Source organism: Miniopterus schreibersii (assembly GCF_964146895.1).
Source record: "Miniopterus schreibersii genome assembly, chromosome: 7".
Lineage (NCBI taxonomy): Eukaryota > Metazoa > Chordata > Mammalia > Chiroptera > Miniopteridae > Miniopterus > Miniopterus schreibersii.
In genome coordinates, this window is record NC_138108.1 from 1,852,106 (window position 1) to 1,865,163 (window position 13,058).

Consider the following 13,058-nt stretch of genomic DNA (forward strand, 5'->3'; position numbering starts at 1 on the left):
TCGATGCTCCCCGGAGCATAGTTTCCGGGTTTTAAAAAATTGGAACAAAAAGTTATTTGATGGATGACTGAGATTTATTCAGTTTTATTTTTTTAACCACTTTTGAGAAAAAAAAAAAAATTGTATCCTAGGAAGCACATTCTTTGAAATTCTCTTTTCGGAGCAGATGAGAGCTCATGACCATCAGCTGATAGTGACATTCCGTCTCCCGGGGATGAGGCCTGGCTCCTGGCTCCCTAGAGCGAGACCGGCCAGGAACACGTGGAGATGGGACCCCGGAGGCCACAGCCCAGGGAGGCACACAGCCTGCCCCCGACCACGGGAACCTCGGCCTCCCGGCCTAGCGCCACCTTGGAGGCTCCCAGGATGACCCCGCGTCATTAAGGAGCGTGATACACGTCCACTGTGCTCTGTCTAAACCAGTGACGATGGACTCGGCATTGTGAACACACATCCCACGTAGCTAACCCCAGCACAGGCTGCCGCTGCTTCATGGGTTAGACGTTACCTGAAAAATTTGCCCAAGTGCTTATTTTTATTTTTTGGTAATCCTCACCTGAGGATATATTTTTTCCGTTGATTTTTTTTTAGAGAGAGTGGAACAGGGGAGCAGCACAGAGAGAGAGAGAAACATGGATGTGAGAGAGACTCGTGGATTCGTTGCCTCCCGCATGTGCCCAGACTAGGACCGGGGATCAAACCAGGTATGTGCCCTAGACTGGGAATCGAACCCGCGACCCTTCTGTGCATGGACCGGTGCTCTAACCACGGAGCCACACTGGCTAGGGCCCAAGTGCTTATTTTTAGATCTGGCCCAACTATGGGGTGAGCAGCAGGGGCAAGGGGAGGACAGAGGGAGAGTGACTCCAGTCTCAGACCTGCCCGGAGGAGGCTGTGCCCTGGGGCAGGGAGGAGATGCCCCCGAGGGCGCCGGTCCTGGGACAGCAGGGGTGCAGGGGATGGAGGGTCAGCGGTGCAGGACCTGGTCTTTTTTGTGACCTAATCTTCCCATTGAACAGATTGACAAAATGCTTAAAGCATTTTAAATATGATGTTTAGAAAATAATCTTAAATTGAATAAAGAGCATGTTTGGCCTCAGCATTTAAAACCCACACACCAAAAGCCACTGGAGTTTTGGGGGCATGTTGCCAGCGCCCTCTCTGGCTTGCCTCAGGTTGGGGCACAGGTGGGGATGCTTGGAGTAGGTGGAAGAGCCAGCCCCTCTGCCAGGCACAGCCACGCCACGGGACCCTGTGGGCTCGGGGAGGGGACAGCCTTTCAGCCCATCATCTCCTGCTTCCTTGCTCACCAGGCCCGATGTCCACCTGGTGCCCCTCACCCACCACAGTCCAGGGCCGCCCAGGAAGGGCGCAGGGCTGCTGCCGGGGCACCTCCCAGGGACCCTGCGCTGGGAGGGCAGCCTCCACCCCGGGCTGTCTCCCCGCCCCCCATTTCCGTGGCGATAACTCCCAGTCATGAGGTTCCTGAGGAAAACACTTTCAGTTTGCGCCTGTTCCCCTGCTCAGAGTTAATCACATTTTTGATCTCTGAGGCTGCTGGCCTCCCCCAGTCATTGAACAGTCATGATGCAGAGAAGAGGGGCCGACAGGCAGGTGAGCTTGCTGGGAAGGTTTCAGGTTTGGTTCCCGGTCAAGGGCATATACCTGGGTTGCAGGTTCGATCCCCGGCCCCGGTCAGGGCACATGCGGAGGCAACCAATCGACACATTAATGTTTCTCTTTCACATCAATGTTTCTCTGTCCCTCCCTCCCTCCCTCTCTTCCTTCCACTCTCTCTAAAAATCAATGGAAAAAATACCCTTGGGTGAAGATTAACAAAAAAATAAAAAAAATGAAATGAATATCCTGGCCCGGGCTGCTGAATCTCAGTGGTGTGCCGTCTTTATTGTTAAGGCTCTGAGTTCAGATTTTGGCAGAATTAAAGGGAAGTCTGGGCAGGCTTCCTCCTTCAGGGCACTTGGCTCCACCATGCCTTGGGCGGCTGGGCCAAGCCTGGGAACAATGGTGATCATGAGTGGCCACCGCCCGAGCCAATAAAACTGGGGGCCACTAAACTCCCTCACCAAATGTCAGCTAACAGTGCAGGAACGCGCGCTGACTCAGAATCGAGGTGTGAGGTGGTGTTCTCCCTGATAAAGGGGCGGTGCGCACCCGAGAGGGCACACCCGAGGCAGGGCACAGGTGCGAGTGGGGGCAGGGCACAGGTGCGAGGGGGGCAGGGCACAGGTGCGAGTGGGGGCAGGGCACAGGTGTGAGTGGGGGCAGGGCACAGGTGCAATGGGGGGGGCCTCTGCCTTCACCTCAGTGCTGTTTCCCATATGCTGCCCCCAGGCAGGGCCTGCTGCCACTGGTAGGAAACAACCCTCGAGCCGTCCTCAGCTGCAAAATGAGCACATTTCCACGGAGTCCCCTCCCCCCCAGGTGCACCGGCACACCTGTGGCGCCGGGAGGAGCTGAGGTCACTCCTGCAGCGCCCACCCTGGGTAAGGGCTCTGCAGCCCGCCCACCGCTTGCCATTCTCTCTGCCCTGCCAGGTCCCTAATTTATACACCGACACGGTCCTGCATTTGCAGTGACGGCCTCAGCTCCATCGTCCACAGCAAGTACAGGTCCCAGGCTGAGGCTGCGGGACCAGGGTGGGGCTGAGAGTCAGGAGCTGGCTTCCCACCCTAGTTCAGGTGCCGGGGGCCCGCTGACCCGGGACAAGTTCCCTGGGTCTCAGCTTTCCCACTGAACCATGGACAATGGTCGGGCTCTGTGGCCTCTCGGGCCCTGTCCAGCCCTGCAGGAAGCCAGGGTGTTAGAATGAAAGGGGAGGGGGTATAAGATGGGGGGGAGGAGGGAGTTCTTCCTCCAGAGGTTGCTTCTGAAAGAACAGGACCACCCGAGCAGCCACTACCTTGTCACCCAAGGCCACCAGGGCCACCTTTCCCGAGAGCCTGCTTTAACACCCTGATCCCCCACCAGCCACTCAGCCGCTGGTAGTTTTCAGACACTGATGCCGTCATCACTGAGACGGCTGCCTGCTTATCTGTGTGCCTGGCACTGTCCCTGCACCCGTGCCAACGCCGAGGCTCAGCTGCCCATGGTCTGCCAGCCCTGGCCCTCTCCCTGGACTTCACCACCATGGCCAGGGGCAGCCTCTGCAGCTAGAGGGCTCCTGGGGGCCTCCCCTTCCCCCATGACCACTCCAACCTCTCAGAAAGAAATATGCAATTAAGATTTTAAACAAACAAGACACACAAAAGCTGATGGAAAGGCCCCAATCCAACTGCAAATGAGGTGGGGTTTACGGTCTGTGCCTATGAAACCTTTGGGGAGTCACAAGGAGCTTTAGCTCAGGCATTGCCCACAGACCCTCCCCGCATCCCTACAGCAGGGCAGGTGGGCGAAGATGGGCCTGGCAGCAAAGAAAAGGGGAGTCCAATGAAGCCGGGCTTCTGGAGGCGGGGACCCTCCTCCCTGCCAGGACATCCTGGGGCTCTGTCCCCAAGATCGGCAGGGCAGGAAGCCCAGGAGGCAGCATTTACCCAACAGCCTTGGGCCCTGGGTGTCCAGCCCCAGCGAGGGTCCCCTGAGGCCCCAGCTCAGCCTGCAGGACCCACCATAGGGCTCCCACTAAAAGCGCAGTTTCCCTCCAAATGGGCTGCTGAGGACCCGGACCGGGCTCATCAGAATGTCCTGGTGAAGCGGGAGGTTTGGGGTTCCCGGGGCTGGACAGGATTTCCTCACCAGCTCGGAGTGAGGCCAGGGGTCTCTGGGGGCGTTTCCACACCAGCAGAGCCGCACACATCTCCGCGGACCCTCCCTGAGCCTGAGCCCTCTGTCCTGGGCCCCACCCGGGCCCCTCTGCCCCCTCCCCCAGCACTCACCCACTCTCTGCCGGGCCTGCCAGCCCTGCTGCGGAGGAGCCGGGGCGTCTGGTCAGGGCGCAGGGCAGGAGCTCCTGACTGCCTGGGCCTGGAGGGCAGCGAGCGAGGTCCGGGTGCTGCCCGCCGGGTCACGTGGGCAGTGCCCCGCCCAAGTCCGGGAGCGCGGGCACCTCGGGGCGCCGGGAGGAGGGCCGAGCCACCCCGGCGCCCGCGCGGAAGGCGCCCAGGGGGAGAGCGCCCCGCTCTCGGTCCCCAGCGGGCTTCGGGGAGACAGGCGACGGCGGCGGGGGGCTGAGCCCGCAGCCGGCGAGCGCGCCGCTGCCCGCGGTCCTGCCCCGCGTTCCTGCCCCGCGGCCCTGCGCCCCGTGCGCGGGCGCCCGCTCGCCTGGACGCACCTGCGGAGCGCGCGGCACCGCGCGTCGTTCCCACCCGGCCCTGCAGCTGTAACGCTCTTTACTCCGGCTTTACAGATGGGGAAACTGAGGCTTGGAAGAGAGCCTTAGCCAAAGCCACGGACTCATGGGACAGCAACTGGGAAGGGGACTTGGAGCCCAGGGCTTCCTCGCGCAGATCCCGTGCCCCTCGGCGCCTTCCGCCCTGCGTGGGTCAGGACCCGGAGCCCAGGACGCCCGGGGTCCCCCGCGGGGAGGGCGCGGAGGCCCTGCCCACCCAGAAAGGTCCCGCGGGTCCCGGAGTCGCGGCTGGGGCGCAGTCAGGGCGCAGCGCACACCCTGCGGGGCGCATGGCAGGACGCTGGGCGCTCAGACCCCGCGCTCCTGGGGCGCGCACCATCCCCAGCCCAGGGGGCCTGTCCCTCCTCCCCAGCGCCCTCGCCCCTCTCTGCTCCGGAGTCGGGCGAACAGGAGCGCTCTCCATTTAAAAAAAAAAAAAAAAATCCAACAGAAAGCGCCTTCTGTCCCCTGGGACTACTTCTGCAACTCAGTGTCCTATCTGCGCGATGGGGACAGGAATACAAATAAATACGTAAATAGTCAGCGCTGTTAGGTGCGCGGTGGCCGTCTCTCCGTTTTGCCAGAGAGGAAACTAAGCCATTTCCCTACAGGGTCCTTGTGATGATTTGTTTTGTTTTTTTAAATCCTCACTTAAGGATATTTTTTTCCATTGTTTTTCAGAAACAGCAGAAGGGGGAGAGAGAGAGATCGACTGGTTGTCTCCCCTACAGGGATCAAGCCTACAACCGAGGTATGTGCCCTTGGCCAGAATCGAACCTGGGACCCTTCAGTCCTTCACCGATGCTCTAACCGCTGAGCACAACCTTACAGGATGGTTGTGATCATTTGTAAGGAGCTTTCAAAGCCACACGATGCTGCTCAGGTCAGAGCGCTTGGTCGCAGGTGTGCCCTGAAGCGCTGGGGGTGCATTTGGGCGTTTGGGCCCCTGGGCGATGCTAGGATGGGGGCTCCCGCCCGCACCATCAGCTGCTGTGTGCACACACTGGAGACCAGAGCATCTTACACGTTTCCACACCCCATGGGGGTGGTTCTTAATCTTTCATTTCCTTACAATTGCTTGTAAAATTAGCACCCCCACCCAAGGTTGGCATCGGGACTGTAAGCTCCTTAATGGTAGATTTAAAAAATGTTTTAAAAAATACTTTAGTATTTATTTAAATTAGCGTGTTTTGAAGATGTGTAAACCAGATATGAGGTGATATCTAATAAAGATAGAGAGGCATGTGTGGGACCTTTGGAGCGGGAACCATGTGTGAGTCCTGCATCTCCTGTCAACGGTCGCCAGAGGCCACCTACTGCAGAAGGGACACTGACCAGACAGGTGTGCCGTGGACGTCAGCCTCTGTCCTCAGGACAGTGCTCATCACGTCAAACGTCCTCTCTTCTCTTCCCTCTTCCCTGCATCCTGACCACGGGTCCACCTTGGCTGGGGACACAGCAAGGGACGAAAGTCAGAGGCATCCTCCAGGGCTCGACCCCGACATCACCAGGACTGGCGAATACCTGGCCCATCCGGACACCCTGCCCTGGATGTGGGCCCCAGAATGCGCAGAGGGGACCCTACGGGGCAGAGCCCTGTGGTCGGGACCAGCCCCAAGCCCGCTGCCCCTTCACTTCCTGCCGTGACTCCTCCGCACCGACAGGGGGCGAAAGAGGCCAACGGCGGGAGGCTCACGGGCCGCGCGGTGCCCAAGCTCCTGCCCGAAAGAGGCGGTGGCCCCGCGATTTAACCCCCTGAGGCTGATGCAGAACCCGGGCTCCTCGGCGGGCGGCCTCGGCGTCCCCACAGTTAACGCAGGACCCTCCCCGCGCCCTGCGCGCTGGGCTCCTGGGCCGGGCGGAGCAGCACGGAGAGCTCCGCGCGCCGCGGGGCCTGGGCGCCGCCCGGATGCCCGCTTGCTGCAGACGCGAGGTCGCCCTTCACCCCCCCACCAGCGGGGCGCCCCCCCTCCGCCCCCCGACGTCTGCCCACTGCCTCCGCCCGGGCCTGGCTGCGGCCTCAAAGGCTTTCCGTTTGCGGCCAAAGGGCTTAACTCAAACGCGTAATTAAAGAAAGGCAGGGATGCGGTTTCTGCTGGCGGTGAGCCCCCCACCAGCATGCAGGCGCCCCGCCCCCGCGTCTGCCCCTTGGGGTGGGGCTGGTCCCTGGCCCCCACCCCAGGAGGATCCAGGGGCTGCTGCAGAAGGACCCGCAATTCACGCCCTCAGCTCCCAGTCCTTCTTCCCAGGGACCCTCGGGCCCCTGACACCGGCCTGCGACGCACTGGCTACTCCTGAGTGCCGGGCCCAGGCCCCTTCCCCAGGGGACTGTCAGTGGGAACTAGAGCCTTTAACCCCAGCGCATATCAGGCGACCTGTTCTGACTCCCCCCTCACGTGTGATTGCGAATAAAATCAGCTCCAGCCAGAAGTAAGCTATGGAGGTCCAGCCTGGGGCCTCCAGAAGAGCTTTTAGCCACAGTAGTTACTTGAATGCTTATGCAAATTTTACAGAAATTTCTCGTCTCTTGGGGCCCCTGCCTGGCTTGTTGGTGGCCCAAGTCCCGGTATGCGGGTTGCTTGGGAAATCGTGTCCCAGCTGCGCTGTTACTCTCGACCTACCGGGAGTCACACCAGCGCGTTGCATCACTGTCCAGCTAAGGGAGTCCTCGAATTTCCCAGGGAGGGGGTGTCAGGAGTACTGGGACTTCCCTCCATCCCAACCCAGGGTCAAGATCCTGGCTTGTAGCCCACTGGGGCCCCAGGGCCAGGAGGATGCACAGGCCTCCGGGGACCCTCCCACAGCCGCCGGGTTGCAGCCAGGCCAGGGCTGCCCCCTCTCTCCCCACCAGCAATGAGCAGCTACTGCTGGGAAGACCCACTGGCTCCCAGCTCCTTCCTTTCTGGTCTGAACACTGAGGTGGCCCAGCTCCTGCCTTGGACCAGATCAGAGGCAGAACCACACAGGCCCCAGGAACTGGGCAGGGGCACCCGGTAGGTGGGCCAGGAGGGCTGGGTAGGGGAGGGAGCCAGACAGAGGGGACCTGGGTCTGCCATTTCCCAGGAAACAATGGGAAACTAGCTGTCCGTGTTGGCGGGTGAGTCATCCGTGGGTTGTGTGGTTTCTGGCGTGGGGCCTGCGCAGCGGCGGTGGGAACATGTGTCCTGAGTTCCAGGCAACTGAGGGAGGGCTCCATAGAGAAGTCGGAAGCTCTCCTCATGGTCCTACCACACCCAGCACGAACGACTGAGGGGGTTCCCTGAGCTGGGTATCTCTGGGACCTCTGCACCCACATCCTGGGCTTTGCTCCATGTGGTCTGTCCTGCGCTCCAGCCCCACCCAGTGGGACCCTGTTGTCCCTGCAGTGAAATGGGGGCCTTGCAGTTGAGAACAAAGCCCACACTCTTGTCCTGGCCTCATGGGGCCAAAGCAGCCCACCTAGGCTCTCTCCTATTGCTTCTATTCTAAGGCCCTCCTTCGTTTCACTGTCCCCAGCTGTAAGAAACATGCTCTCAGCATCACCTGCTGTCCCCGGCTCTGCGATTTGACCCCGCCCGCCTCTTCCTCTCTGCTGGCTCAGCCTGGGCTCTGCATGCTGACCATCAGTGCAGTCCCTCCGGCCTCCTTTGGCCTTGGGAGCTCCCCTGGAATGCAGGGGTCACAGGGCTGACCTTAAATCTGTGCCTACTGGGGACTCATCCTGGAAGGGAGGGAAGAACCTTGTCCCAGGGGGCCAAGTCTGCAGGAGCCCGGTGACCCTGCTGGCCTCTGTCTGTCCAGCAGCATCACCAGGCTCCTGGGAGAGCTTCGTGCTGGGCCTGGGCGCACTCAGCCCCTCCTTTAACCACAGGCCCCCCCAGCCCAGCCGCCTGCAGGGCAACCAGCTCAGTGCCCCTGCCCTCGGGTGCCCTCTACTGGCCAGAGGGGTTCCTGCGGCTGACCCTGCGGCCCGGGCGGATCCAGGGGAGCTGGGGACCCAGGACCACGCGCTGTCAGGAGGGGCAGCCACCCCGCAGACCTGTGTCCGCTGACCCGTCCGCGGGTCCCGACCCCACCCGCGGTGAGTCCACGCAGCGCCGGCCGCGAGGAGCGTGGGCGGCTGTCGGGAGGCTGCGCCATCTGATCTCCATCAGCGTCTGTGGCACCTACAAGGACAGATTTCCTCCCGCGGACCCACGTGGGGCCTGCGCGCTTCGGGGTGTTCATCTTTACGCCGGAGGCCTTGCCACGTTTCTGGGTGTCTGGTTTCAGCTCGCGGGCCTGCGCGATCGCGCAGCGGCTGTGGTTGATTTCACAGGCGGCGGGTTTCAGACGTCTGGACGCTGCGGTCAGCAGTTCTGCCAAACCGGCCCGCGCGTCAGATCCGGAGTGGACGGCCGTGGGCCTGGGAAGCCCCGCGCGCGGCGCTTCCCAGCTCAGGCGGCCGCAGCCCACCGGGGGCGTGGGCGTCTCTGCGCGCAGCCAGCTGTCCCCAGGCCCACGCCCCACCCGCGCCCTCGCCCGCGCCCCCCGCCCGCGCGCCCCCCGCCCGCGCGCCCCCCGCCCGCGCCCCCCGCCCGCGCGCCCCCCGCCCGCGCCCCCCGCCCGCGCGCCCCCCGCCCGCGCCCCCCGCCCGCGCGCCCCTCGCCCGCGCGCCCCTCGCCCGCGCCCCCCGCCCGCGCGCCCCCCGCCCGCGCGCCCCCCGCCCGCGCGCCCCCCGCCCGCGCGCCCCCCGCCCGCGCCCCCCGCCCGCGCGCCCCCCGCCCGCGCGCCCCTTGCCCACGCCCCTCGCCCGCGCCCCTCCCGCGCGCTCGGGCAACGCGCTGGTTTCCCTGCAGAGCAGCAGCTCGCTTGAGAGTTTATCGCAAAGGACACAGAAGACGATGGGCCTCTTTGCGACTCCATCTTAACCAGCGCATCTGCTGTCCCACCGTGTTGTTTAATTTGGTGCATTTCCTTGGGTCCTCACAGTGTTAGCAAAGCTAAAGACCAGCCTCTGGCCTTTCTAAAGATTTCCAGCTCTCAGCTGCACCGAGTTAAAGGACCATTAGTGTGAACTTCCTTCCTCCCTCCCTCCCTCCTTCCTTTCTTGTCTACTTACTACTCGTGTTAGCCCCTTAGGCTGCAGACTGGGTGGCTTAAACACCAGAAACGCATTTTCTCAGTTTTAGAGGCTAGACGTCCAAGGTCCAGTTTCCCTCCACTTTCTTTTTTAAAAAAATATATCTTTATTGGTCTCAGAGAGAGGAAGGGAGAGGGAGAGAGAAACATCAATGATAGCAGAGTCATTGATCGGCTGCCTCCTGCACGCCCCCCACTGGGGATCGAGCCGGCAACCCAGGCATGTGCCCTGACCAGGAATTGAACCCCGATCGCCTGGATCCTAGGTCAATACTCAACCGCTGAGCCACTCCCGGCCGGGCTCCCTCCACTTTCTTCCTGGCTGGCCGATGGCCGCCTCCCCAATGTGCCCTCGCAGGGCCTCTCCCCAGTGCACCTGTGTGGGGAAAGGTCTGGGGTCTCTCTCTTCTCATGGATCAGGGCCCTCACTACGGCCTCAATTAACTTTACATACCTCCTTATAAGCCCTTACTCCAAATACAGTCCCTCTGGGGGGTAGGGTTAAACGTGAATTTGGGGGCACACATTCAGTCTGTAACTCTACTCATCTGTCATAAGATAAGACTAGCCCAGCTGGCGTGGCTCAGAGGTTGAGCACCCACCGACCTCTGAACCAGGAGGTCACGGTTCCATTCTTGGTCAGGGCCCATGCCGGGGTCCCGGGCTAGATCCCCAGTGTGGGGCGGGCAGGAGGCAGCTGATCGATGCTTCTCTCTCATCATTGTTGTTTCTACCTCCTCCCTCTCCCTTCCTCTCTGAAATCAATAAAAAACATTAAAAAAAAAAAGACAAACTGAGGACACACAGAGCAACCTGGGTGCCGGGAACAGACCTTGTGCTGAGTGAAAGACGCCGGACACCAAAGAGAGCACAGAATGTAGTCCCGTCTACTCAGAGCTCCAGAGATCACAAACTGAACTCAGTCTAGGCCAGTCCCCCTCTGGGCTGAGGGCGGGCTTTGACTAAGGGGGGCAATAGGAGCCCTTTTGGGGTGACGGAAGTGTTTTCTGTTTTTGCTTAGGTGGTGGCTCCAGGATTGTATGCATGTGTTGAGACTCATGGAAATGTGTTCTTTAATAGACATAGGAGCTTCAAATGAGCTCCTTTTGCTGTGTGTGAGTTACATCTGAGTCTAAAGAATAGGTTTTCGGCCGAGCGGCGGGAGCTGGTTACAGATGTCAGTTTCGAGCACAGTTTCCCATGTTCCAGCAGACAACTGGAGGAGATTTAGCTCCTAACATATTTCTCCGAGTTGTGTGGATGGTTTAACTCATCCCAGCTGGGCCTAATCATCCCGTCTCCCTGTGACTCGTGATTCATTACCCATTAAGGGGTGTCCGTGGAGAGGAGACTCTGGCTCTGGGACCACATACATCAGCTTTGGCGGTTGGGCTGCATTCTTGGTGCTTCTCGGCCTGAGAAGAGCTCCTGCAGGATGGAATCAAGATGTTATTTAGACAGTTTTTACAGAAGGGTAGCTTGCTGTTATGGATATGGGGTGGCCACTGGGATTTCCTGTCAGGAAAGAACTTGCTAGAAAGCTAGAGGAGAGTTTACGGCAGCCTCCAGCTCCAGCACCCGCAGGACCCATCCCGGGGGTCTGAGCCGAGGCTGGTCTCGCCGGCCGCTCCAGACAAGTACTGGGCATGGTGGGGGGTTGAGGTCTGATCGTTTCTACCCAGTGTGGGGCCCTCTGAGGGCTGGCCAGCGTGTTCTCAGCACAGCCCCACCCTCCCTCGCCCTCCTCGATGGAGTCAGACCTCCGACGTCTCAGCCCGAGGCTGTCCCTTCCCACACCTGCTGCCTCCCCTCCCCCTCTCACAGGCACTGCCCGCCACAGACACCTTGCATGTGGACCTCTAGCGTGGCCTGCGCCTCCCGGGGACTGGGTGCCACGTACTTGCTAACCTCTCGTTTAGCCAGGTCCAACCAAGGCAGCAGAACCCACACTGCTTATTCCAAATAGAAGCACAACGCAGGGACCTTTCCACAGGTCATGGAAAGAGGTAGGAAGCTGAATGTGGCATGACAAAGGCAAGGGACATAGCAAGAGCAGGAAGGCTCCTCTCTGGGCCTCAAGGGACAAAGGGGGGGTGTCGCTGGAGCCCAGGATCCTGGGCCACCTCGTGGACCCGGGAGTCGTATCTGGTAGGAGCTGGGACCCTAGAGGGATGGACTGCTGGGTCCCTTGTAGTCAAATTGGGGGCCACTTGAGACTGAGAGAGAAAGAAAGACAGAGAGAGACCCTGGTTTCTCCCCTCCGGTCCCCTCCAGCAGTGTCTGCTCTTGTCTAAACCTATCCCGAAGCCAGAAGCCAATGGGCCTGGGTTTCTGTTTCCCTCAGTACAGAGCAGAGGAGGGAAAGTCAGGACACGGACATGAATCTGAAAGAAGACAGGAAATGACCAGGACACCTTCCAAAACCTCCTCCCCCGATTTACCTGAAAGGCCGTTGCGAGTGGACGTAGGTGGGCCGGCGGCTGGAGGGGCGATGGAGGTTCAGCATGTGGCCAGGCAAGGCCGGGGGATGCTAAGGGCGGGATCTCGGTGGCAGAGACAGATTTTCACTGTAAAATTCTTCCAACATTGCTGTATGTTTGCCCATTTTCATAATAAAATATTGTAAAAAAACACCCTCTTTCAGTAAAATTTCCATCTTTTGGGGGAGAGGAGGGCAAGTTTCTGGCATAGCTCTTCTACCTGGAGCCCGTTTTTCCTTCTGCTGGACCACGGTGAGGAGCCCTGTGACCCCAGGTCTGCGGCGTCCGGGTGCCTCTTCCATCCTGGGGCCGGGTGGGGACAGGGCAGGGGTGTGTCTCCGAGGTACGCTTCAGTCCACGACACGCCCCTGTGGCCCACCCAGGCCTTACAGCTTTTGTGTGAGCCACTCACATTTAAAAATCTGAAATATTCTCACAAAAGTCCAAATGTCCAACTTTTCTTTGAAACCAGAAGATCGGGCAGCCCCGAGCCTGCATTTTCCCTGTGGTGACAGCGGGATGGAGCTGAGCAGCTGGGACGCGCCCTCCCCAGTTCACCACAAGCTCCACTGCTCCCTGCTGCCTCTCAGCCGGCCTGCTCTGCTGCTCACTTAGGTTCCTGTCTCGTCCCTGAACACAGTTGCACCTAGGACCCTGGATTCTCCGGGACATTTGTGTTTATAGCGGTCGCTCCACAACTTCCCTTTATGGCTCCGTCCCTTAAGCTGCTTGACCTGTGAAGCCCCTTTGTGACCTGCTGTAGCCACCTGTCACCTCTATTTACTTAAGATTTTAAAATGGATTCTTTTAAAGTAAAGGCCTATTTTGTACTTTTTCTAAGTGGTAATCCCTATAAAACCAAGAGCTCGGTGTTTTTTCCTAACACAAAATGAAACACACTGGTGCTTGAAACCTTAGTGGTCACGTCTTGCCCTCGAATGGCACGTGAGCCCCTCCCGGGCAACACTGATGGGACTGCGCCAAGGCATGTTTCCAGAAAGCCCCACCCCGCCTTGTTGGCCGGTCCTTCCGGCCCCAGCACTGCCTTTCCTGAGCCACACGTGAATGACTGCAGGCCATTTATTCCCTGAGTCCAGGCTGCCTCTCACCTGAAGCCGAAACTCAAGGTACGC

General features: G+C 60.1%; 1 long non-coding RNA gene across 1 annotated transcript; it reads left to right on the plus strand.

Moving 5' to 3' along the window:
- Positions 1–10,524: 10,524 nt before the first annotated feature.
- On the plus strand, positions 10,525–12,078 carry LOC308559534. The gene is made up of 2 exons (XR_013999169.1): positions 10,525–11,451; positions 11,790–12,078. It is a non-coding gene; the product is annotated as an uncharacterized lncRNA (long non-coding RNA).
- The last annotated feature ends 980 nt before the right edge of the window (positions 12,079–13,058 follow it).